The following is a 27,668-nucleotide window of genomic DNA, read 5'->3' on the forward strand; positions in this document are numbered from 1 at the left end:
ATCACCATCAGCAGCCAAGAGCAGTTAAGTCTAATTTCTTTACAGAGGAAGCACAACATAGTATAAAAAGTATTCTTCTATGAGGCATTAATAAAAGTATATGCAAGAATAAGGGACATTGATTTTCAGCTACTGAATTTAAGCACCATCAGTTAACCAGGAGTTGTTAACCAACAGTTGGGCATGTTATTTTTTATTTATTACTCCAGTTATTCATCAGGAGTAGAAGCTTTTTTGTCATTTTTACATAGCTAATGCCAATGACATTTACTGAGATATGTAATTACTGAAATCCATAGTAGTGCCATACCTGCTGTCTGACCTGACAAAGATATGCATATTGAAATGCAAATAAAGGGCACAACTATGTGGGCTTCTTTTTTCTCTTGATACAGACATGCATATTATCTCAGCTGGGCATGCAGTAGGAGGCTGTGGCTTTGACTACAACACCTGATTCTAGGCTGTTCATTACCTGCTGTTGTCAAACTGCAGACAGAGGCTCAGCGGAGTGCTTACCTCATCTCTGCAACATCCAGCTTGTGTGATCTCAGGTAACCATGGAAACCCCGGTGCCGATGGGCCCAGCTTTTTTTCCCCCTCGATGCAAATTGGCTTCCTGTAGTTCAAAAGGCTCAGGTCCACCTCAGTCTCCATCAGCCAGGAATCACTGAGATCAGCTCATTAGTCAGCATCGATAAGCAAGACTCAACTGTTCATTAAAATAAACATTTGCCATCTGTAAAAACACAGTGTAAATATATAAACAAACAAACAAATAGTTGGTTAACCATAAACTACTACCACTACCTTAAATCTGAGATAAATAGTAAAAATCAAAGCACAGTGGACTGTCACATTGTCTACCTCATCCACCTACATGTTTCTCTGCCATTTCAAATCAGTGGGATTTTTGGCTGGACGACCTGCATCTAGCACTGGCAAACTAATATTAAATCAGTTCATCTGTCTGTCACTGACAAGCAAGTCTGTTCTAATTGATGATATCCTATTAATATTAGTCAGCCTTACTGAAGTGGTATTCTATTCATTTCTTATGAAATGAGAATGTTCTATGAATGAGAAAGATTTTTCCCCCGGTAATTGAGATGTCAGATGCCATTGTGCAAGTAAAAAAGGAGAAGCGGAATTAATCTGTATCCCTGGTCTCCTGTTGGCTAGGCATCCAGTGATAAATTTACTCAGCCCTTAAGCTCAGTTTGAGGGAGATGGAGAGAGAGAGAGAGAGAGAGAGAGAGAGAGAGGACAACAGCTCATCAGAATGTTGTAGTTAGCGTTTTAATTTTAGCTAGATATATCTAATCACTGTGGGTGTTGCACCAAAAGTGTAATTAAACCTGCCTTAGCTTATTAAAAGATGACTGCAACCCCCGAGAACGATTCATAATTGCTATCTTTGACAGAATATTACCCCAGTCTTATTAAATATGCTTGTCACTGAACTGAATTAATTGCCCAAAAAGTATTTGATGCTCTGTGCATGTTGGTTGTCTTATAATTTTGACTGATTTTCATCTCTGCTCTGTCTGCCCAAGAGGAAACGAATAGATGAGTTGAGTCACTTGTTTTAGGCCTAACTCTTAGCAGTTTGATCTGGTTCAGGTAATTTGTGCTGTGTCACCAGACATTTGAGGACAAGCAGGCAAATTAAAAAGCAGCATGTTAGTCAATCTTACAATGACTAAGCAGAAATATTAATGTTTTACTGAGGTGGAATACTGGCAAATGAGCTGGTAACTTATAGCATTACAGGTCATTAGGACATAAAAGAAAAGGGGTATGCTGTCCTCTAGTGGTGTGAATGATTCAGTGCATTTGTGTGTGTTTCACATCTTGCACCAGTAGATCGAGCCCTTTGTTTCCTTTTTACAGAGCTTAAAAACAGGGTTTTGCTCAATTCCCAGAGGATATTGAGAGGAACATGATCATTTGACAAAATTATTATGATCTGCAAATATAGCCAGACGGTAGATAGCCTAGGCTACCTCTCAGGTGAAATTGAGAGCTTTTTTTCATAATCAGAATAAAAACCTTGGAGGGGTCATTGCAAGATATTTTTGGTGTAGGCTTTTATCCAGAAAATGTGTGCTAATTTTACTAAATCGTACGCACTAAAATGAACGCATAATCTCTCGATATATAAACATATCTTGCAATGACACCTCCTAAGCTCCATACATCTGCGCTTGCACACTACTGTTCCTGTAACATCCAGCATCATAGGCTATAGGCTACCACTATTTTTTGTGCAATGTTCGCAAACAGATTAATATTGCAATGTTCGCATTGTGCAAAAGACCAGTAGGCCTAGGCCTATGCATCACAATCATCTAGATCTGCACTGTATGCAGTCGAATGAGCCTTAACCCTTAAAGGAGTACCGTCACACTGGTGTGACAGGAATGTTGAGAAATGAACGTTCTAAAGAATATCTGGGTTCATTGAATTCAACATAGAATTTTAGAACCTTCAATTGTTGCGGAACTTAGAACGTTCAAAAACCTACACCTTTAAGGGTTAAGGAAACACGAGACACACAATCGCGGGAAACGCTAAGGTCAGGGGACGTTAGATCAAATGTGCAGCAAATGTGCACTGTCGACTCGACAGTCTTGTCTGCTGAAGTCGTTCACACAAGATGAGTAACACGAGTAACGAACTCATTTAAATTTAAGTAATATTGCTTAAAAAATATTCTACGTTTCATGCTCGTGGAATGCGTTACTCCCAATACTGGGGAAGACTTATTAGGCTACATTTATCATTTTTACCGAATATCTGAATTTTGAGGGTCTTTCTGTGAGGCTGAATATCATCAGCAGCATGCAATGGCTAGCTACAAGGAAATGGGGTCTGCCTACCCTGGTAAGTGCATATCTAACTGTACAGTCTATTATATAGCCTACCTTTTCGGTAGATAGAGTCACTGGAGGAAATAATGTTCATTGTACTCTTTCTTGCAAATCGGCTGATTTGCAAAATGCAATTAGAGAAAGCCTTTGTTTTTATGCCTGGTTGCTCAACCCTTTTACATTAACGCTAGCTTTACTAGCTTGGAAGTTAGCAACATAAAATTTAACCTAGCTGGCTAACCTGCGCATTTGTCCTGCTGGTGAGAGGCTAATCGTTTAGTTTGCAAAAAGATAACAATTCTCCTACATACTGTAACTTCGTTCCTGTTTCAAAATACATTTGAAGTAGTTTACTTAAACATAATGGCAAGACTATGGAGCTAAATTTGTCTCAATAATATTTGTATATGGGCAGAGGGGGATCCACAAATATTTCTTGATTTGCATGTGTGTTTTGATATCTACAAATAAAAAAATCATATTTGATTTTTACAAATATAGATGTGCATTTGTAAATAAAATTCCATTTGTAAAACTGAACATTTTATTCATGAAATGTGATTCTGCATTTGTGGATCACCAGCACACGCATTCTTCGCTTTCCAAAGTTATGTGTTTTTGAGACATTCTTCACATGAAAGTCACACAAATCCACACGTAAATAGGCCTAGGCTACTTTAATTCACCGGCACACAGAAATCGCAATCCAGTAGATGGCGACATCCACAAATATTTCTTGACTTGCATTCGTGTTTTGACATCCACAAATAAAAAAATCATATTTGCAACTTGTAAATTGGTTTTCACAATTGTAGATGTGTATTTGTAAATGAAATGGCATTTGTAAAACTGAAAATTGCCTTTGTGAAATCTAATTTTGCATTTGTGGATCACCAGCACACACATTTTTTGTTTTCACATTTGTGGATCAGCATTTGTGGATCACGTATTTTTGAGACAAACTTTGCGCGGAGAGGCCTCCCAGATCCCTCCCCAGATCCACAAGTAGCCTGCTGACACTTTCTAATCCAGTAGATGGCAGTGTTGTTCTATGGGACTCATAACCAAAGATTCTTTGCTCATAACACACAGAGCTAGCGAACCTAGTTCTTAAATCTAACAAGTTATGCCTTTTACAACAAGCTTTTTGATGGAAAAGTGGTGTTAAATTTCCATAATCTTTGTTTAGTAAACGCATAAAACCATCAGTTTGTAAGCGAAATCAAGAATTACGATCTTTGTTTGTGCTTATTTTCCCCTAAATTGGGTTGATTTCAAAAGTAATCACTAAAACCAAATAAAAGTGTTCTCTAAATACATATTTGAGCATTAAAGAAGCCATTTTATAGTTTATCAACGTATTTAATGGGAACATGATTACAGTTGACATGTAATAAACTCGGCAATTCTAATCAAAACACAACCATACTTTTATTGCTAACATAGTGAGCCACTCATGTGGTGTGTAATGCATTTCATCCCAATAACAAGTTGCACAGATAACCTTCAACTCAGAATACATCCTACAGTACATATGAACTTAGATAGCGGAAATAAGCCTAATGCAGAACTGCATCTACCGTCTGCAACAACCGACAAGTAAAAAACATTTTACTTCTAGTAACAGTGGATTTAGTGTCTTGATAATGTGCTCTTCTAATATGCCATTGAGCAGCATCACTTGTTGGTGGTAGAGCCTCCGATCCTCGACATCTAGAAAACAGAGTGGCTCTGGCATAGTGTTGTCACGATACCAAAATTATGACTTCGATACAATACCTGCCATAAATATCTTGATACTCGATACTGAAACGATATCCAAATCCTAAAATATCTGGAAAAGAAAGGACACAGGCCTCCTCCAAGTGTATTGAGTCATTTGTGTTGAATTTGGTGCACTTTTGGTCAATTCTTGGTTTTAAACTTCTAAACTTCCAACATAATTATTATTTTTGTAGTCAGTAAAATAGTAGTTTGTGTGTGATTAAGTCCTTTATTATTTGTTATAGCTTATTTATATTGTGTGGTGTTTTGCCAATAAATTACCTTTAAATAGCCAAAGTAGGCTAGATCAAGGTCAGTGTTCAAATTACTGCATGCAAATCACTTATGCTATGCAGAAGAGCCTAATCTTTAGGCCATCTGATGTAGGCTACCCTAGGCCTTCCTGTGTTTATGGGATTTCTTTGACAGTTGCAAAGGGAAAAAAGTGAAGATAGTCTTCTTTGCTCCCAGTGTAATTTAATAAGTACGTTTCAACCACTCAGGTCTTAATCAGATAGGCCTACACCATTATCTGTTGCAATATCTGTGTGCCTTCCTACATTAGGTCTATTTCTTTGATAGTTAACATAATTTGCTACCACATAACAAATACCAAATAACAATACAAAAGTTTCTTACAAACTTTCCTGCATACTTCTTAAATGTGCTGCAGTCAGATTGGGTGTCCTAAAGACATAACTAGATCTTGAGCATCTATGGGTCCGTGTTGAATGAGCAGTTTTTGCAGTGATCACTACTGGACATTCCACATTGCTAGACAGCACTTGAGTGAGGATAGACTTATTTCCACTTCACAAATAACCATCGCTATCTGCAATAGCTACAGTACTGGGACATTCATCAGTTCATAGCTGAGGATTTGTCCTAGGTCAGGGGTCTCCAACCTTTTTGGGAATGAGGGCTACCTGAAGACCAAAATCATATGGAGGGCTACTCAACAGAAACAAACAGACCCTCACCCCTTTTTTGCAAAGGTAGTCCTCCTAAATAATAGCCCTATGTGATTTTTACTTTTAAATGATCAATATTGTGTAGGCCTATAAGTATATATTAAGCAACTGTATTTTCATCTGATTCTTCAATACTTTAATATCAATATGCAACACTACCAACATTTTTGTTCAGTTTGTTCATTTCAAAGTTTGCATCGGGAATCTAGATTTAACACATAAAAACAATCTTTTTGTGCAATTAATAATTTGGGTTACAATTTGTACCCATTATACCCGCCCACCATTATGAATTCAGGGGTTGTTTATGTTCTGATTGCAGTGGACAATTCGGTTTTAACATTTCAATAGTAATGGCCCACACCACCCTAACATATGAAAACTCCTTTTAAAGTTATTGCACACCTGAAATCTCTCCATGATCTGACAAAAAAGGTAATGCACGGTCCTGCTCAGTCATGCATGCCACAAAATTTTCAGGCTATTACGGCAGTAGCCTACGGAGGAGAAAAGGCCTGTGAGCTAAAGCAATTGTTTTTCAGTCCTTGAACAATCATGCAAGAACCGTATTTGACGAACATGGAATGGCCACAGAACTTTTGCAAAGATATGCTTCCATTGGCTACACCAGACAAGCAAGTTTTTCCCCCCTGTCTATGCGTGCAAGCAGCGTGTATGCGCTCCGCTTCCGTTGTTGTTTAAAGATTGAATGGGAAACGGATTTGGAGCCAAAGGCTAAAATTTAACACAGCTACAATTTGTAAGGTATCACCAATATCAATTTAATGTTACAGATTTATGGCTACATACATCTTAAAATGGTTCTGGTCTAGACTTAAATATCTATTGAAAACTTCACAATGGAGCGTGTTTTTAGAGCGTGATCTGCAGGCGACCTGTTGGCTAATTTTAGAAGGTGCGCTGGGGGCGCCTCATAGCCGCCCCGCGGGCACCGTGTTGGAGACCACTGTCCTAGGTCCACTTCCCTTTCAGCATCATATGCAGTAATGACTTACTGGAGAATGTTTCTTTTTGTTGCACTATAAAGGATATCTTGTCTACATTTTTTTGCAAATAATGCAAACTCCATAGCACTCTTCAGCACTCCTTAAACATGCACACTCTTCCATTTTTCTGCATGGCTGGAATTTGAATGATAGGAAAGAGCACCAGTGAGATGTTTTAACTAGTACAGTGTAATTTAAAAAATACAGTGTAAATCCTCTGTAAAGACTGACAACTGTTCATAATAGTTAGTGACAAAGTACTTTCTACAGAAAAATGAGCAGTCACCTACTATTCTATCAATTTATTAAAAAGGAATCTATTTTGTTTCTAAACGTCATACTGAATTTTAGCTATTATTTCAATTTATATTTTAATTTTAGCTAATTTTCATTTGCTACTTGAGGGTCATTGGGGTAATTCCTGTCCTGTCCTACAACATATCTGATACATAAAGAGTATATTAATGCCTTATTTTTTGCAATTCCTATAATATCTGATGGCAAAACCAAAAAGTATGGGAATTATGCTAATTATGCTAATTAGCTAGCTTAAAACTCAAGAGTCCATTCCTGCCTCATCCTCAAAACATCTTCCATGAGGTCTTTTGTAAAAGCCTGTGATGATTTTCGTAGATGGGTTTGGCCACCCACTGACGACTTGCTTTGGTGTAGGTGTACTTGAATCGAGGGTCTCCTAACAACCACAAAAGTTTGATAAATCAATTATTTCCCACGATGTAGGTTACCATAATCACCTGTTCCACTACAATAAATGTTACTGCTGGTCAGTGATGGGCAATAACGCGTTAGAAGTAACACGTTATTGTAATCCAATTACTTTTTTCAAATAACGAGTAAAGTAAGGGATTACAATTGCAAATACAGTAATTAGATTACTTTTACTTTCCTGCAAGCAGCCTGCGTTACTGCGTTACTAAACCATGATTTTGTCATAGACAGTAAAAGAATTTGGGAATGAACAAGAGCTGCGCGACATAGATGTAAACAACAGACACACGTGTGCAAGACATGGAGTGCGGGAGAGAGCGCGAACATGGAGCATTTAATTCATTGCTGTTCAGACATTACAAAAAAAACATTAACGCTGTACACTCTGCGTGTAATGTTGTCTACAGCAAAAAAATCCACCTCAAATCTGAGCAAGCACCTAGCAAGCCGGCACAGGAATGTGAAACTCATTGAGACACTCCCAGATCCCGACATCCCGACGGCTGCAGCAACAGGTGAAAATAGACTCGAGGACGTCGCTGGTTCCCTGTAGCCTACTGGCCCGTTATAAAAGGAGCCAGAGCATTATAATATTTTGGCTGCATTCACTGTGATTTGGAAAATGGACAAAAATATAATGTGAGCCTTGCCTTTTTGTAATGGGGCTGGTGAGTGTTGAAGTCTTCAATAATTCGTTTCCCTTAAACTAAGCATTTACATGAAGCACAGTAGCCTATGCCGATTGAAACACATTCCACTCAGATAGCTATCACTTTTAATTGCAAACAGAAAATGTCTAGCTAGCTGTTTATACCAACTTAATATCATCATCACTATTGCTAATATTGTGCTAAATGTGGAGTTTGTGGACTAGCCAATTGCTTAAATTTGAATGGAGCTGATCATTATGAAAGTTGTGTAGACACTCTTAAAGTGACAGCGCACCATTTATAAATGAGTTAAACTGCATCAAATTAGTAGTATTTCTTAAGAAATATTTTAAACTAAAATGACTCATTTATTCATCATTATTATCATTTAAATAATATATATTAAAATATAATTTTATTTGTGCTTTAGGCACCAACATAGCCAGCAGTGGCACTGCACACACACAGTTCAAGACTCTTCTTTGACATTAGAACAGCCTAAATGCAACAGCATTTTCTGTTTTGGTAAATGCATTACTCCTCTGCACTGCAACTGTTAAAAGATGTAAATGTTAATAGAGACTTTGGTTTTAATTATTTATTATTGCTGTGTTTTATTTACCGTATTTTCCAGACTATAAGTCGCACTTTTTTTCATAGTTTGGCTGGTCCTGCGACTTATAGTCAGGTGCGACTTATATATGAAAAAATATATAATTGAACATGTTTTTAAATGTTAATTTATATTAACTGACATGAACCCTACGTGAAACATTACGTCTACAGCCGCGAGAGAGCGCTCTCAAATGCACAAGTCCTGTGCACTTTCAGTCAGAGATTAGTGCTTGCACTACGCCTGAAACACACATGCATACCTAAATCGTCAAATTATGGCAGGGATTCTATTTATAGCCGGGCCTCAGATTTGGACAAATAAAAGCCAGTATAATTTTGTTTCAATTTAACTCATAAAAGAGCTCTTCTTAATATTTTATATTGTTGGTTGGTATTGTTGCCAATGAAAAGTCATTTACTGTACACCATGAGTCTCCAACACGTTGCTCTCATTGCTCTCAAGCTAGTCGCATGCTGCACCCTTCTGAGCTAGAGGCTGAAGCCTACATTTAAACACAATTGTTGCTGCCAGGCATCAGCCTATGAATTAAAAAAAAAAGTAAATCATGCATAATTTAAAAAATAACTACATTTAGGCTATATGTTAGACATCTTTGGCTATACAGAATAAGGTTTCCCTTGCAGCACAGCACACGAATGAATGAAAGCGCGGATACCTTATCTCGCAATAAGTGGATGGCAATCGAAATTCCCGACACTATGAAACTTAATAGTAAGCCATTAAATACCCCACAGATTTCAGTGGTCATCAGTCCCGATATTTAGCAATATAATCAACAGTCCAAACGTAAATTAAATCTCAAATTAAACATCTGCTTTTGATAGCCTACCCATGCCGCTCCAAACGAAAAGTAGGCCCATGTCTCACAATAAAACGCAAGAAATAAAGGACTATATTATAGCTGACTCGAATACAAGCCATGGCCAAATAAAGGTGCTGTGCTTTGCTAAATTTGAGGATTTACGAGTCTCCTAAACATCCCTCACCTGTTATCTAGACATGCATGAAAACATTTGAAAACAAAACGCACTGCCATGTATTTGATCGCTGTTTTGCTACTAATTATCTTTCACGTAATGAATACGCACAGAAAGTGAAAGTAGGCCTAATGTGCGCTCCGTGTCTGTAGCCGTCTGTTCACGTCCGCAATCGAACGTCAAATAGAGAAGTCATCCATGTTCTCTACGTTATAGCTAGGCGGTCATGCTTCTGTATTTGCAAAATTCCTGACGGTTCCTGATCGCTAAATGTTGGTTTTCCTTTCCTGTCGATAGCGGTTGATGTTGAAGCACCTAGGCTATAATTTGACTTCAGCGGTGACAAATCCTGCTGAGAGAGAGAGAGAGAGAGAGAGAGAGAGAGAGAGCAACGAAAGAGAGGCACCCCCAAAGTGGTCCTGCGCGCGCGTGTGTGTGTCTCTGCATGGGGTTCAATTGAAGTCAGAGTTGGTCCGTCAGTCCCGCATTCAGGCCGCTCCATTATTATATTAATGCCAGACAGGGTACAGGGTAAAATGTGTGGGAATCTCTCGCATTATGATGGCTAGATTTGCGGGACTTTTATTATTATGCTCAATACTAAGTAATAATTTATTCGCAATACCCGCAATTCCGCGCTGGAATTTAGACCCTTTTAAATGTGCATCTTTTTTTCTCTCGCTCTCTCGGAGGTGGCCAGCCAAGCAATTGTTCTGCTGCATGCCAGCCTGTGCCAATATATCGTACAAAATGATTGATTGCATTGCATTCTCCACATTTTTAGCTAAATTTTCATGTACCACATCAGCATTTGAGTTCAGTGATTTGTTTTTGTAAATTGCTTTACAATTAGCGTCAGGCCTTGTCAGCAGCCTTCGGCTTGCCTCTTGCCACTATTTACTCCTTCTTCTTCATTAACATTCCCTGTAGAATTCTCAATATTTTTGGCCTCAATGTGTACAGTTACATAGTCTGTCTGTTCTTAGTCTTGGATTTTGTGAAATACATTTCTAAATATCACCTGCTTGCTTCAGCTTCGGTCTGCACGTCAATTTAAACCCGCATCTTTTTCTCTCTCGAGCATTTAATCTGCTGCCAGCTTGTATCTCCACATCGTCCAAAATGCTTGATTGCATTGCATTCTCCACATTTTTAGCTACATTTTCATGTACCACATCAGCATTTTTGTTCTGTGAATCTTTTGTAAATTGCTTTACAAATACCGTCGGGCCTATTGGCCTATTGCCATGGCTTGCCTCAGCTAGGTCACGTCCTTTTAAAACCGTCTTTTTCTCTATCGTGAGCATTTAATCTTCTGCCAGCTTGTGACTCCACATTGCCCAAAATGCTTGATTGCATTGTATTCTCCACATTTTAGCTACATTTTCATGTATCATATCAGCATTTTTGTTCAGTGAATCTTTTGTAAATTGCTTTACAATTACCGTCGGGCCTATAGGCCTATCGTTTCGGTCACGTCTAAAACTGCATCTTTTTATCTCTCATGAGCATTTAATCTGCTGCCAGCTTGTGACTCCACATCGCCCAAAATGCTTGATTGCATTGTATTCTCCACATTTTAGTAACATTTTGGTGCACCTCATGGCATTTTCTTTCAGTGAATTTTTTGCTTTGCAATTACCTTCCTGCCCTCCTCTTGGCTGCCTTCACTCCTTCATCTTCATTAATCTTTTTGGCCTCAATAATCCAGTTACATAGTCTTTGTTTTTGGTTTTGGATTTTGTGAAATACATTTCTAAATAAATGCGACTTATAGTCCGGTGCGACTTATATATGTTTTTTTCCTGCTCATGACGCATTTTTTGACAGATGCGACTTATACTCAGGAGCGACTTATAGTCCGGAAAATACGGTACATCTATTCGAATGAAGGAGTATACACACCAAAAAGTTAAGATTGAAACTAATAAAACCAAGTTTTAAAAAAGTATATTCAGGTTGTGTATAGCTAGTGTTTCAAAAGTAACTAAGTAAAGTAATTAGTAAAGTAACTAATTACTTTTGAAAATAAGTAATCAGTAAAGTAACTGGATTACTTTCTTGGATCAGTAATCAGTAACTAATTACTTTTTCCAAGTAACTTGACCAACACTGCTGCTGGTTGAGCCTGAAAATCTAACTTACAACTCTACTAATCAATAAACTATTTGGTACAGTACAGTAGAGTAACAGATTCAGAGGCAAATGTTTATTTTGTTACCTTCTTGCGTTTTTTCCTGTTGCCTGCCAAGATTCCAATTGTGGTCCATGATGGCTAGTTCAGTGCGGGCCCTCATTGTGTATAGCCGAAGTGCAGCTGCTTTGGTGCATACTTCAGTGTAACATTGTGATACACTTCAAGTGCTTCAAGTGATCCTGCAAGTGTCCAATTCAAATACATTACTAAAAAAGAAATAGCAATATAGAGTATTGATAGATGGGTTACAAAGTTGAAGTGTACTACAATAACTATTATTCCTGTGTCGTTAGTGCAATTGTAAAGGAGAACTGTACTACTAATTTTCACAGCTGTGAACTTCCTATCCTTTTGAGAATAACATAATGAACTTCTAAAAAAAAACAATTTAATTAGTGTGAGGGCATACCTGTATGTTTTAAAAGCGACATTTGCCTTTAGATCACGAAGGAGAGTTTTATCCATAATGATGCCCTTCAAGGCACGGAAAGCCGGAGAATCATTTTTCAGCCATATTTTTCGCATTTGCTCCTCATCTGTGAGAGATGGGTGTTGACATTGGTTTTCTAAGCCGCCATCCTTCTCCCATCTATGAACACCACAAATGTGGTCCTGCAGTGATGTCCAACGCTGCACACATTCCTGATAAACAAAATAGAGTCGACTGTGTTTTACCTGTGTTTTAATACCCTAATTGTTTTAGTATGACACAATGTCCTCGGCCAAACAAAATGTTTTCGGATACGTAAAATTAACAATAGTTCCAAAATGATGTTATGTCAACCAGTACCCATCTCAGTGTTACCTCCTCATCACCATGGCTTGAGCTGCAAGACCAATACAGGTGATTGGTGATTGATTTGATCCATGTCTGCAGCACTCTATTTTCGGCTTTATTTGAAACTTTCACAAGCTTCCTCTTCACACCTAGGTTCACCAACAACAAAATGAAGAGAGGGGGTGAGGGGGGCATTTTTCCATGTCATCATGTCATCATGTGATACTTACTCTTATTGACATGCCATGGGTCAAATTCATGCCTTATGTTGGTGTAGCTGTCCTTCATTATTTTTCTAATGGATGGAGATCTGTCAGTTGACATGACTCCAACATCCACTCCCTTGGAGATCAGATGGTCCAGGCCTCTCTAACCCCATTGCCTCCATTGCTACAGAACTGGATGCTTCTGTGACCTACAAAATAACATATCTTATTTGTTAAAAGATGTGCATAGTCCCAAGCAACCAAATACTTTGTCATAGCCATGGTAATGTCATTTAACACAAGCATTCATATTTACCTGGACCAATTCATAATGGACAATTTCTTTCGATGCGTCATCTTGAAAGAGTAGGTAGCATACTTACTGCTGAAACCTGTTGGAAGATAAATACATTTACCTTCACAAATATAAATGTATATAAGTATGTTTAATAGTCCAACCAAAGTTCAATTAGTGGTCCTGCTTACCTGGACTGTCACACCTTGCATCGCCTCATAAGTCAATCTTCTCTTCTGAGGCAGACAGCTGAGTGAGTCGCTCCATGATTTTTTGCTGTTGGTCTTTGTAGGCATTGTTTATGACAGGAATTAAATATATTGACTGAATGTTGTAGGACTGTGTTTTTCCAGGAATCGGAATGTTCATAAGATTCGCCCAGTCCTTTATGTCAGTGTATGTGGCTCCTGTAAACAGTGTTGCCACCAAGGGGTCAGAAGATTGTTTCGTCCCATGTTTCTTTGGTCAGGACATGATGCCCATTCCCCTGAATGTCCATGCAGGCATGTCCAGTAGATTTTAAGTTGGCTGGCTCGTGTCACCATCCTTTTCTTCTCAATTGCTGTACCACACTTGTGGCAGGTCTTGACGAGCTCCAGCAAGTTGGACTCGTCCACAATCCACTTTCTTCCTGCCCATCCATTGGTTGTCCCTTGGTCAGAAGCAGAGCCCGAACCTGATCCTTGGCTGGAAGGAGTAGTGTCACTCAATTGCTGAAAGCTGACATCAGCAGGATCTTCCATCTCCATCTCCCCAAAGCTAAAGCTAGCTCAGAAAATAACCAAGCTTTTACTTCTGAATGTAATATCAACATTATCATCAAGGCCAAGGGTACTTGAAAAAGATACAGGAAGCCATTCAACTCACGTGTGACATAGCTCCACTGCCTGCATGGGTAAGGGCTCCAATGTGGTATTGATGCTGCACCCATATCCTGGTAAAAAAAAAACAGTGTTACTTCATTGTTGCCATGGGTGAATGTCAACACTACTTGAATATAAACTTGATGCAAAGCTTACCTCTGACAGCTGCCATGTTGCATGCCGTGCGACATACATTCCAGAGAACATTGGTGTTGTACGTGGCCTGACTGAAGCATGCTCAGGAGTTGATGGCAAAAGTCTGAAGGCAAGTGGTGGACCGGACCTCCTTGAACGAGCTGCTTCTACACTATCTGCATGTTGGAGCCTCTTTGGGGTAGACTGTGGGAGTGCAGCTAGGTCTGACATAATTTGTTGAGCAGAGGGTTCAGAACCACTTGCCTAAAATGTAGAAAAGTACATTGATCAACACACATATCTGAATGCACTTACTCACTTACAATATAAAGCAATTTAAACTAATGTACACCACACATAACAAGATACTACAGATGTTGAAAAAGTACACAACTTATTTCAGGATAAAGTAATGGCATGCTTGGTATAAATGCTGCTGTTTATCGTCATATGATTTTGACCAGCGGTCCCAATTTAGACCAACCAACCATCCCCCACCCACAAACCAGTTACCCATCCCCCACAAACTACAAACCAACCTCAGCCGCACTCATATCACAACAAAGCCAGGTTAGCACAGCTGGAAAACTTTTCCAAGAACCAATTCATTTTCCAAGAACCAATTTATTTACACAGAGGCAATGGAAATGCAGTCAACTAAATGTACAGTTTTAATGAAGGTATACATACAGCTTTACTGCAAAAAGGCTTAGTGTTGCTATCTTATACAATTACGGTCTAGTAGATCTATGACCAAACAAATTCACACATTACCTCATTCAGATTATCAGCAACAGGTCTCTCGGCTCTCGGTACAGCATTTTTCTTTAGGTGAATTTTTCTGGGAGGATTGGTGGCTCTTCTGGTTATGATAAAGTCGTCCTTGTTGAAATGGTTACTGCAGACGCGGTAGTCCTTCTCTCGCAGCATTGTTGCCGGTGTTTCAACATCTATGTGTAATACGACGAGCCACTGCTTCAACGTATCGCTGTGCTGCAGAGGAAGTCTGTGAGATACCCTTCACATCCCAGAGAGTTCTGTTTTTCCCAAGATGGCGCCTGCCTGTATATGTCAACCAGATGTGAACGGTAATGAAGTTTTAATAAACTGCCTGTACACTTACAAAGTTCTCAATGCTTTGGTTTACATGGAGAGACACTCATTATGCTACCGTGTAAGTGTGGTGCTATTTTGAGCCTTGTTAGTGGTATAGGAATAGCGATTTCTTTTTACTGGTACGTGTGCCCTGCAGGCTAGCGTTAAATGCTAATTAGCGGTTTGCAATAAAACTGGTCACATTCGACTAGCATGAAAACAAATCCCAGAGAACGGTCGAACTCTGTACACATGTGTTATTAACCCCTAGGTTCATTTTGCGCCAGAATTGTCCTTTAATGTGCCACTAAAGAAACAGTGAATTGATGTGCCATTATCCTCTGACTATAGTTTTTTCTTGGTCAGTCACACAATCACTTTCAGCTCCCTCAAGATACCAATGTACAAACATTGCGCCTGACCACACCTCGAGCTTTCACTGACACATCTACGGGTGCTCATATGGGTGCAAGTTTATTTGTTATTTGGAAAATGTGAGCATTGGATGGAATAAAGATTTGTTGATCAAAGGCACTTGCGTTGCTCCTGGCATAAGATAGGGCCCTAAGACTTCCACGTCGATTTCCTAGAGACTTGGTAAACCAAAATCAAATAGTTTTTCTCAGATAGCTTGACCTTCCCTGTCAGCTGGATCTCTAACATGGGGCACGTTGAGCTCATGGCACATATCTTGAACTTATATACGTTAGTTAGCTTATGTCACAGTTTTATATTTGATTTCGATAAAAACATTACCCCACTCTCCCTTATGTGCAGCTCATGGCTAGTCTAACCATTTATGGTTAATAAGCGTTTATATTAATGAGATTCACATGGCTATTTATGATACAGAAAAAAAAATCAGCAGTCAGTGAACTTCTGTGTCCTTGAATGACTCTGCCATTGTATTGTCATTGATGGGAAACCGATCGAATGCCCTACTGTCCTAATGAGCCAGGCTCTTAAGGATCACCTCAGGCTCCCCAGCTATAGGCCACAAACAATCACTAGGGTCTGTGATCTCAGTCTGCTTTACAATGAAATGTCTGGTTCTACATTCTGTATCTGCTTGATAAGATAGTTGGAGTGACATTTGCAACTCCAGCATTCTCGTGCCTCTAAAAACTTTACAGATACATGGCATGGGTCAAGGTAAGAGATTTTTTTCTTTGCTGGGTTATGAAACCGTCTCAATGGTTTTAATCATTAGGCTCGACTGCATTGACTGAAGTCTGTTTGGGTGTCTAGTCTTTGCAGTTGTTTGTAAAGTCTGAAAAGCCCAGGTGTCCTTACTTCCATTCAGAGTCTGTTCCTAAGTTTGTAAAGTGGGCACTCCGACACTTGTTCTGATTAAAACTGAATGCATAATACAACAGGCAAGTGAAGAAAGCAGTTTATGCATATTCAAGACAGGTGGTCAACAAGATGCTTGGCATAAAAAAACAGATTGAATAGTATATTGTGAATAAAGCTTGGTAATACAAAATTTGTTCAAATAAACCTGAAAGCTGCTAATTCGCTAATACATTATCCTGTAAGACATTTAGCAAAATATGACTCATATGGTTTGGGCTACATTAGATTGAGGCCATGGGGTCTCACTGTTGCTCTGTAGCACCCGCACCATTAAAAAGCGGAGCAGGAAGTGCTGTGATGCATGGGCGATGCCTGACGAGCTGTGCAACCCCCACAGAAAACAGCCTTCTTACAGGAATTACACTTGTGACTGTATTTCCATTTAACAACAAAAGAAAAATGCCAGCATTAAGGAAAATAGCCTCCCCTCTACAGGATAGTTCAGTGGCATGGGCGACGGCTATTAGTTTCGCCCACTGCAAAAGCAATTTACAGCTTCATAAACAATTACAGTCCTGCTTGGGCAATTTACTAGGTTGTTTTAAGGACATTGTGCGAGCAAAATTAATATTCAGATCTGATGGAGCATAAAGTTAAGGGGTCATTAGCCTGGGCCGGGATTTTACTCAGGCTGTCTGAGAGACGCCTCCGAGGCCCCAAACAGTACAAACACGCCATTACATCCAAAAATGGCCCCCTTATTTTTCTCAGTGCATGCACAGCTGGCATTAGAGGACATTAACACACACACACAAACACACCCACACACACACTAACACACAGCCAGACACACTCTCAGACACACTATATTTTCTCTCTCTCTCTCTCTATCTCCTCTCTTTGTCTCTCTTTCCTGCACATTTTAGTCGGCCAGTTAAACATCTAGAACAGTCAGTTATATTAATGTTGACTCTTCATGTGTGTAAAATAGTTTTATACTTGCCCCTTTTAGCCAATATTGTGCAGGAGTTCTCATACTGTACATAAAGTATATGAGATATAATTTGCATTATAGCACAGTGACACATGGCCAACCACATATACTGAACATATATCACCCTTTGTAAGGAATTTATATGTACTCTGAAGCTTATATTGTGTTATAGCAACTGTTCTAGAATATTAATGAAATACTCTTGTGTTGTAGGTTGTTGAAGGTAGAAATAAGGTATTGGGTAGCCACTAGAGGGCATGGTTGTCAGTGTTATGCTGCCTGAGCACATCTGCTATCTGTTTAACATACTGGCACCATACAACCATTAGCTGTCAATCATTCAGGAAAAGAGCTAAAAAGATTACAGATAGATAGATCTTTATTGATTACATACCTAAACATAGTGATTGAGGATGAAATGGTGATCTCACTTCTCCAGATTTTTTATCAATTTGCCATTATCCATGTTTCAAATAAAAATACAGTACTTTTGCTAATATATCAACAGTTAAATTAAAAAAATTTAAACAGTCAAATCTAAGCAAATCTGATAACAGCAAATCAGTATGGAACAGTTGCATTTAGTAACATGTACACTGTCGTTTAAAAGTTTAGGGTCACTTAGACATTTCCATTCCACTTCATTATAGACAGAATACCAGCTGAGATCAGTTGTTGTTTTTTTGCATTGTTTTTTTCTTTAATCAGGGCAGCAGTTTTCAGATTACATTATGTGCTTACATAATTGCTAAAGAATTCTCCAATGTTTTCTCAGTTAGCCTTTGAAAATGATATCAGATTAGTAAACAGTGCATTTGGAACATTGGATGAATGGTTGCTGATAATGGACATACAGTACTTATGTACTGTAGATATTGTATTAAAGATCAGCCATTTCTTTCTACAACGATCATTTACAACATTAATGATGAAAACAGGGACATTTCTACAGTAAGTGACTTTAAAACTTTTGAACGGTAGTGTACAGTATGTCTATTGGAACTGCAGCAATTAATCAATTAGTTGTCAACTATTAAATGAATGGCTATTTTGGGTAATTGAAAAAAATAGAAAAATACCACAACATCTGATTGGTCCTTCTTAAACTTTAATATTTTCTGCTTTTCTTACTCTTCTATGACACTAAAATAAATATATTTGGTGTGTAAACAAAAGACATTTGAGGACAAAAATCTTGGGCTATTTTTTTAACCATTTTCTGATATGTTATCAATGAAACAGCTAATTGATCAATAAGGAAATGAATCGATAATTGTTGTAGACCTAGCCTAGAGGTGGAGTTACATTAAATTAAATTGTCTAGAACAGCACATTCTAAATTTGACATAACTGCATTATATGTAGTTATTGAACTGTAATGCTTTTCAGCTGAAAACAAAATATTTAAACAATATAATCAGCACAGTGACAGTGCGGTACTAAAACTTAAAATATGGAAAGATATTTCTAGAACAAATGTTGAAATGAATGAATTCCAAATTATGTGATTGACCCTAACCCTCTAACTCCAGCTCGTCATACCCAGTGCTCATTATCCATTCCCAGGAGGGGATCTAGCTGGTGTTTACTGCCACATTCCTGTGTGTGCACCCTCAACAAGAACAACATACACAAACACACACACACACACACACACACACACACACATCATGCACCCCCCCCCCCCCCCCCCCCCCCCCCCCCAACACATACAATACTCTCTGTGTGCAGCCTCAATTACAACAAAAACAGAAACAACAATGCCTATTCACACACACAAAGACATGCACACTAACACCGACTAGTTGCTTGAGCTGTGTGCAATTGACCGTGCATGACTATGTGAGATTGCTGTATTTTGATGAGCTGGGTCTCATTGAAAGCTTGCCATATGGGCCTGCCCAGTTCAGTCAGGGACAAGCCAAACCACTCTCACCCTTAGAGAATTATGGCCACCAGGTGGCAGTCAATAGCAAATAAAGGAAATAACAGAGCAGTTAATCTCCTCAATCTTTCCTCTTTTCAAAACTCACTTTGCTAGTCACCCAACTACAGGTAACTCAAGAAGGTGTTTTTGATGGGCAGAAATAGAATAATATTTATTCATGCTACAATGTAATGCTTCCTTAATCGTGCTCTTCACTTTAATGGAAATGGCTCCTTTTCAAGAGGGAAACGCCACCATATGTAACATTCATATCATTTGAATAATAAATCAGAGCAAGGGGAAGACTATGGTCCGAGTTGATGAATATTTAAAGAATGGAGTTTACAGATCAGTACATTGACAATGGAAGAATACTAATTCCTCCCCTCTCTCTGTCTCCGATGAGGGGTTAAACAGAACGTCGGCTGCATAATTTATTTTCTTTTTTCTATTTTGCCACCTTTGATAGGGCCCTTTCTCTTTTTCTTTTTCGTGGGTCGACTTCTACGTATTGTACTTTTTATCAAAAAAGAATGATTTCCACTGAAAAATTAATGTATATAAGGACACAGCATGCAAATGAACCTCTACGCTAGTGGCCCGTCTACTCCATTAGAATGCATAGGGCAGCAGTAGTCACCTCTTCGCTTCACAAACACGCTCAGCATCCAGAGCCGAGTTCCTTCTTTTCATCCGAGTCTCTGCGATTCACTTATAATTAGCACACAAAAAATGTTGTCAATTTGGGAAAATATTCAGATAATGAAAATGTTACTTTCTCAGTATTTAAAGTTTTGAATAGAGTTGTAATGCTATATCAAATTTCAAATTTTATTTGAAGTTGCTATTTAATTTCATAATGTTAAACTGTGTACACTACCGGTCAAAAGTTTGGGGTCACAGAAATGTCCATTCCACTCCAGAATACCAGCTGAGATCAGTTGCATTGTTTTTTAAATCAGGGTACCAGTTTTCAGATTACATTATTTGCTTACATAATTGCAAAAGGGTTCTCCAATGTTTTCTCAGTTTTCTCAGCCTTTTATAATAATATCAGATTAGTAAACAGAATGTGCCTTTGGAACATTGGATGAATGGTTGCTGATAATTGCCAATGTAGATATTGCATTAAAGATCAGCCATTTCTTTCTACGACAGTCAAGAACCCTTTTGTAATTATGTAAGCACGTAATGTAATCTGAAAACTGCTGTCCTGATTAAAAAACAATGCAACTGATCTCAGCTGGTATTCTGTCTATAATGGAGAGGAATGGAAATTTCTAAGTGACCCCAAACTTTTGACCGGTAGTGTATAGATACAGTATATCTATGTATATCTGTTGTGTGTGTGTTTGTGTTTGTGTGTGTGTGTTGTGTGTGTGTTTGTGTTGGTGTGTGTGTGTGTGTGTGTGTGTGTGTGTTTGTTTGTATGTTTGTGTATGTATGTATTTATGTTTGGGTATTGAATTGGACATGGACCCCCTCTTCGCCCCCTACCCCACAATCCCCTCTTCTGCCCCCCCATCCCCACCCCCCTCACTTACTGGGCCTGGCACAGGTGAGGGTGTCTAACGGAGAGGAAATCAATATGATGTAAATTATTAAGAGCTCAGGAATGTGTCTGACCCCTCCTGTCTTACAGCCAGGGCCTGGGCTCTGAAGGCTGGCAGGTGGACGCGGGCCTGGACTCTCCCTCTAACACTCATTAGTGGCGCAGAGCCCGGGCTCCCTGTGAGTGGGAAGGCAGGGATCACAGCGGGGAAGTGATGGCCCGGGCCTCTCACATCCCGGCTCAGCCCTCGCTCCGGCTCCTTCAGCCTCCCTGGAAGCTCATTAGTAAGTGCACTGATGCATAAGAGCTAGTCATTAGCTGAGTGCCTTTTTTTCTCCATTCTCCCTTTTTCCTCTTCTTCTACTTCTACTACTTCTTTTTCTTATTCCTCTCTCTCTTCCTTCTCTTTTTTCCCCCCTTCCTTCCTTGTCTTCATTTCTGTCTGTCTTTCGCCCGTGGTGCGTTTCTTACATTTTCTCTCTCTCTCTCTCTCTCGCTCTCTCTGTTTCTCTCACTCTCTTTCTCAACATTATGTCTGGTCCATAAAGACCACCGTGTTCCTGCAGGTAGATGAGTTGACAATTGACCACTGGGCGCAGGGAGGCTATGGGAGAGGCTTTGAGTCAATTTGGACAGAGAGAGACTGAGAGCTCTTCAAATGAGACTCCATCCAAGGCCTCTTTCCAAAACCAAAGAGTAAACAGTAACACTTGACCAGGACTAAGGCAATGCACTGCTCCCCTCGCGCTCCATGCCTGGGTTTGATCTGGGGGTATTTGCAGTAGCTGCAGGCTGGATCCCCCTCAGCACCTGGTGGCTAGCCAGGCTCTGAGTAAATAAGATCTCAGGCTCCCTCTTCTCCTGGGCTGTTGGGTAAATAAGGTCTCTGGTGTGTGCAGCGTGCCCAGCAGCGGGGTGAATGCTGGTCCACAAGACTCAGGAGGCTCGCCATTCCCCTCTTTCTCTTTTTCTCCCTCTCTCTCACTCTTTCTCTCTCCCTCTCTCTCTCCTTTTCTCTCTCCTCTCTGTCTCATTTGTCTCTCTCCTTCCTTCCCCCTCAATCTCTTCACTTGACAGACATACACACACAGACACACACTCAGACACACACATATACTGTACACACACACACACACACACACACACACACACACACAGACACGTTCACATACATAGACAAACATAGACACACTCACAATTTTTTCTCTCTCTTAGACTCTCTTACACACACACAGACACACTGACACACACACACACACACACACACACAGACACACATGCACACACGCACACACAACTACAGTACCCAACCCCCATTTCTGGCTCTTGCTCAGGCTGATTAATGTTGGCCAGTTTCACTCATGAACTTCCTGCCTTCCAAAGTGCTAATAACAGTGCTTGTGTGTGTGTGTGTGTGTGTGTGTGTGTGTGTGTGTGTATGACTGTGTGCAGTCCACCCAGCACCAGTAGTCTGCCATGGAATTGATTTGCTCATTTATTTAAGGCAATGTGGGCAAATTTGTCCAATAAGGCACAGGGAACAGACCTTTTTTCTGTTTGCATTACATTCAGATCCCATAATTACAATTTCCCTTTGCCTCTCACTCCAGGAACTCAGTCGGCTAGCCAAGGAAGATATTTCACTCATCAACTTATTGAAATGACAGCATATTTGAAAATGATTCAGTAGAAAATGGAATAATCTTGGCAGTGTCATGAGTTTATTGGATGTGAAGGCACGGGCTGATAAATGCCCGTTATTTCATTTGCATGTATTGAGTGAGACCAAATGTAATTATCATCAGTTTATTATCTAACTGTACAATTGACGAAACAAAAAAAAAAAATACACTAGTGGAGCTTTTGTCTTATTTGGCCAGTAGATGTTGGAATAAGAAGCTATTGTCTTATGAATGGTAAGTGTGGTAATTATGGTGAGGAACCATCTGTGGTAGTGTCAAAGCTCTATCTCTGAGGACTCCACTGCCACTTAGTGTGACACCACACACAGAAATAATGATGATGAGGCCAGGTGGAAATTGCCGGCACATTCTACCGAGGTTGTAATTGTGCGTTTTTCGGCCACCAACAAATGGGTTTCATATATTGTAAAAAAAGATTAAACAACTCTATTTTACCCCACTATGATTTTTCTTCAAGATTGCATTCTCACCGTAGGTATCACCCATGGCTGCGGAGGTCGCAGCTTTGATTTAAGTCAGGGGAACTACCCGCTCCCTTCCTTAATGGACCCCTAATGACACTGTTATTGTCAGTTTTCCATTATATTCTAGCACATCAGTGAAAAAAAAAGTACGCTATGTCCAGACAAGTCCCATTTTTTTTTTAATTGGGATTAAAATTGATTCCTTATGGCAGAGCAACCAGTAGAAATGCAATAAGATGATATGCCGTGTCTTAAAGGCAACCAATAAAAGCGTTTTTTCCCCTCCTGTTCCTCTATTGTAAAAGTTTACTGAGACAAATCCAATCGGCTTAATGTGCTGTGGCACAGGCCATGCTGGAAACCTTCATGCCAATTAATCCAGGTTGGAGCGAGGAGAGACTCCTGCTGACTAATTCACATCCACTGTTGATTGTTTTTGGTCACAGAAGCCCAAACTCCTTGTTAGGGGCCTAAACTGTAGGCTCCAGTCTCGACAGGCCCCCGTCACATTGTGTGTCGATTGCCAGCAATTAGCAAAAGCCACGGAGCCAGAGCAATGGCTGGACGGGACACGAGCATTACAATGCATGGTGGGTGTAGGCTCATACGGCACACAATGTTTGTTAACCCCCGAGGTCAAGCCTTATTCACTCCTGTGGACAGAAAACAAGATTTATGTAACACAAATCAATACCATTGGACTTTCACTGGTGTGTAGGGGGTGCACCAGCCACCTCTCTCGCTGTCCTCCTAACATGACACTAATGTGTTTTTATTCCTACTTAACGTAGGGCAGTGATGAATCTTTTGGCACGGCTAAACGTAGATGGGTAGGTGGACAATTTAGCATTAATTTGTCTGGGTGGACATGTCAACATGTCGGGGCCCGTGCACTCGCTTGTAGCGGCAGACATGGCCTATCAGTCTTCATGTACCGGCCCCTGCTCTTTTTATCTGCTGTTTGTCGCGGCTGCCATTGTGAGAAGAATCAGCAATTTGCATCCTTCAGCCAGATAGCAAGACGACTAATGATAGTGCACAGCAGTCTGATCCCACTTGGCGCTGCATGAAGTAAATTATAATAAGTGTCATTTGCCAGAGCATGGCGAGCTCACAGGGAGTGTTTTACACACTGGATCTCCCAGGTCCTTTATATTCGCTGGACTGTCGGTGGTGATTTCATTAACACTGCTTGTCAGGCAAACACAATGGGGCCTCACACCTGGCAAAATATCCATGCACGCTGGCGTACACAATCGCACGCAAACACTAACACAAGTTTGTGTTGTGCACTCGACACACACACAATCACACACAGTGTAGATTGCAAACAAAAAGAAGTACTGCCCTCGCACAAGGGCCCGCGCGGCACTACAATAATGTACAATTTGTTTAATTTCCTCCCCGCTTGGTGCGGAGGGAAAATTGGAAAGCGACATGAGTGACGGGCAGCATTCTCCGCGCATTGAGCGGTGGACACAATGGGAGAGCTCCAATTGCTGCCAAATTCTATTCTGAGGGACACATTCCAATTGATTAGGCGGGTTGCGAAACAAACGCTCGTGACAGAAGAAAGAGCACGGGGGCTTCGGTTGGCAGTTAGGCCGGCTGCCAGGCACAGAAACCCCCACTGCCATCACTTCTGCCGGAGTTGCACAAACTCTCCGGTGACAAGGAGCGACTGTACTGTACTGCCAACACTGGGGCTCCCCGCTAATCTGCTCTGCTCCACCGCATTAGTTCCTAAGTATTTACACTTTTCATCATGACTCCTAAGTCTGTGGAGCTTCCATAGTCTTGACACACACTAGTGTAAAATACTGTTAGAGGAAGTTTACTCGTGTGATGAGTATGAAGTGATGTAGTGTATTCAGATATATGTATATATTATATATTATCCCCCAAAAAAGACTCTGTATGTTTCGCTGCATTGATTCACTGCACTGAGTTTTCCGGTTGGCTTCTGAAGGATGGAGTAAAAGGTATTTCTTCACTGGCGTTGTTTTGGAAGTACTGTCCTTGTGGCGGATTTACAGTCACAAACTCTTGTTTTCTGTGTTTGGACAGGCTGCGCCGCTAATAGGCATTGTCAGTGTGTGAGGACACAATCTGAGTCCAATAATTCAGTTGCGATTGCCTGTAGTGTGACAGTAGCTTGTTATAATTTGTTATGATCTGTGAGGAATGCTGTGCAGATACATTTTAGAACTTTCATTAGACACACACAAATATGTCTACACAACGAAAAATTCAAATCAACATAAACCAAAGAAAACTTGACAGTACTCAAAAGACAACAAACACACAACACAACTCAAAACATGCCTTTAAACGGCAGGTCTGTGTCTTTCTAGACTAGACTGCAGCAATATTAAGTCTGACCTAACACAACACAACAGACCAGTCTAAAATAGCTTTGTGAAACCGGCCCCTGGAACACTTCATTTTGATTAGTTGGAACATAAATTATAACATGTATGAAGAGTAACAAATATGACTCATTCTACCTCTCACAATATTGATTGCACGTTTTAGCCAAGAGGTCAATGCTAAGGCTGGAATGCAAGCTCAAAGTGTCCAAAGGCCTTGAGCATAATGATAATGGGGCCAGACAAAGACACTTTCAGACCACACTTGAGTTTGCAATCTGTGATTAGTGGCCACTTCAAAGTGTATACACGCTTCTAAGCACACGTCTCTCTCTCTCCCTCTCTCTACCCCTCTATATCTCTCTCTCTCCCTCTCTCTCTTGCTCCCCCCTTAACTCTGTTGTGAATGAAATAAAGTTGGTGATTGGATAAACAGTGCTAGATTACTGCGCTGGAAAATGAAAGCATATGCACAATTTGCATTTTAATGAGCTGGTGAGCATTGTGAAATAAATGGTGTCGGGACTGGCAACACACACACAACACTGGCATAAAACATCACAGCTTTTATCGGTAATTGTTATAAAATCACCTTTTTATTCAAGGCAAATGTGTTATAATGTGCCCAGTACCTGTTTATTGTGCGGTGATGATTACTGCTTTCTGATTGAGAAACACATCTAAATGAACTTGTTCACATCGTATCTGATGACTCTTTTTAGCTTAATTTTGTTGTTGTGTACGCACATGATCGGTGATTTGTATGTATGTATATATGTGTACATACGGAAATGTCGCTGCCACAGTTCTAATCACTGTGTGGATGCCGTACGTCAGCCAGTCAAGCGTGAAATTAATGCGTGACAAATGAGAAGTGGAATATGCCTCAGTAAATGTTGTTCAATTAAAGGAAAAACTAATGGCGGCCTATATAACAAAGGAAATGTGGGCATACATAAACTGACAAGCCACCACGATGGCTCTAATTCATGGAGCTTCATGCTATGCAATTTAGCTAATGCATTTCCTCTTGCTCTTTAAAACACTTGCACATTCAAATTTGCCATCATAATCTCTATGACAGAAGTCATTAATTATGGTCGTCAGACGATCGCTGTTTCTTCACAACATCTCTGATTAAAATTTCACACATCGTAGTGATGTGTGGCAGGAGTACAAGCTGTGAAATTTCCTAAGCAGTCAATGAGTTTGAATTTTTATTCTTGAGAGATTCGCCGAGCATGAAAAAAAAAGATGACTTACGATCTGCGACAGACAAATCAAAGGCTTTAAGTGGTTGAAGAAATGCTTTATTTACATGCAAATGGTAATATATCTCAGCAACATGTTCATTAAAATATTGTGCAAATGAGGGGGAACAACAAAGAACTAACTTCTCCTCTTATACATGGGTTCAAATTTCATATTTGGGAAGTTTAATTAAGCAATAGATTATGTTTTGAAGGGAGTGTGGAGTTTAATGAATCCCTAGAGAGGGCCGATAAACACAGCAATGGTATCAAAGCATCCATCTCTTTAATGGATGTGAGAATTAGGAATGTAAATGGTCCTGAGTGTTTCGTTGCGGAGCTCGTGGGAATGTTTACCAGATAAAGATGACACTTACATAACCTGCATTATACAAGTTTCCTTTTTTCCCGTCATCTTTTTTTTAATAGCAAACGTGTGAATGCTATTTTAAGAGACGCCCTCAACGTTTACAAGGACACCCAAAAAGTTTTATATTTTCTGGCCATAATGACTTTAGCCAGACTCCTATATTCCCTGTGATTATCAGTCTTTCTTCTCCAGATAGATCATTTAAGCCATGTCGATATCAGAGACTAAAACCACATTGTTGTGGACTCTTTGTCTGCGACGTACAGTCGTGAGCATATTAGCCGAGCTGCTGGCTTTTACCAGCTGCAGAACAATGAGCTCTACACCACCGTGTGTATCCATCCTGCAATTTTTGAAACAGTGAAGTCAGTGAACCTTGCAACACAGTGTGATGGAAGTGTGCTACGTGCCTCCCATTCACCCCCACCAGCCTGCCTGTTGTTTATCTCTGTAATGTCCAGTTGATTGTGAATCTCCCCAAGCCTTCACACTGCCTGCTGTGCTCAGCAGTGTGGAGAAGCCTAGGCCAGTTGAGTGGTGGTCAGTGCCTGTCAATCACAATGTCA

At 40.0% G+C, this 27,668-nt stretch overlaps 1 long non-coding RNA gene across 1 annotated transcript in view; it reads left to right on the plus strand.

Annotated features, from left to right (window-relative positions):
• The first annotated feature begins 2,589 nt into the window (after window positions 1-2,589).
• LOC121702790 overlaps window positions 2,590-27,668 on the plus strand; it is a 75,903-nt gene continuing 50,824 nt past the window's right edge. Inside the window, exons 1-2 of the long non-coding RNA XR_006029143.1 lie at window positions 2,590-2,886; window positions 21,037-21,230. This is a non-coding gene — a long non-coding RNA (uncharacterized LOC121702790). The remainder of the gene's footprint in view (window positions 2,887-21,036; window positions 21,231-27,668) is intronic.

The sequence above is a fragment of the Alosa sapidissima genome, chromosome 2 (genome assembly GCF_018492685.1).
Source record: "Alosa sapidissima isolate fAloSap1 chromosome 2, fAloSap1.pri, whole genome shotgun sequence".
NCBI classification, from domain to species: Eukaryota; Metazoa; Chordata; class Actinopteri; order Clupeiformes; family Clupeidae; genus Alosa; species Alosa sapidissima.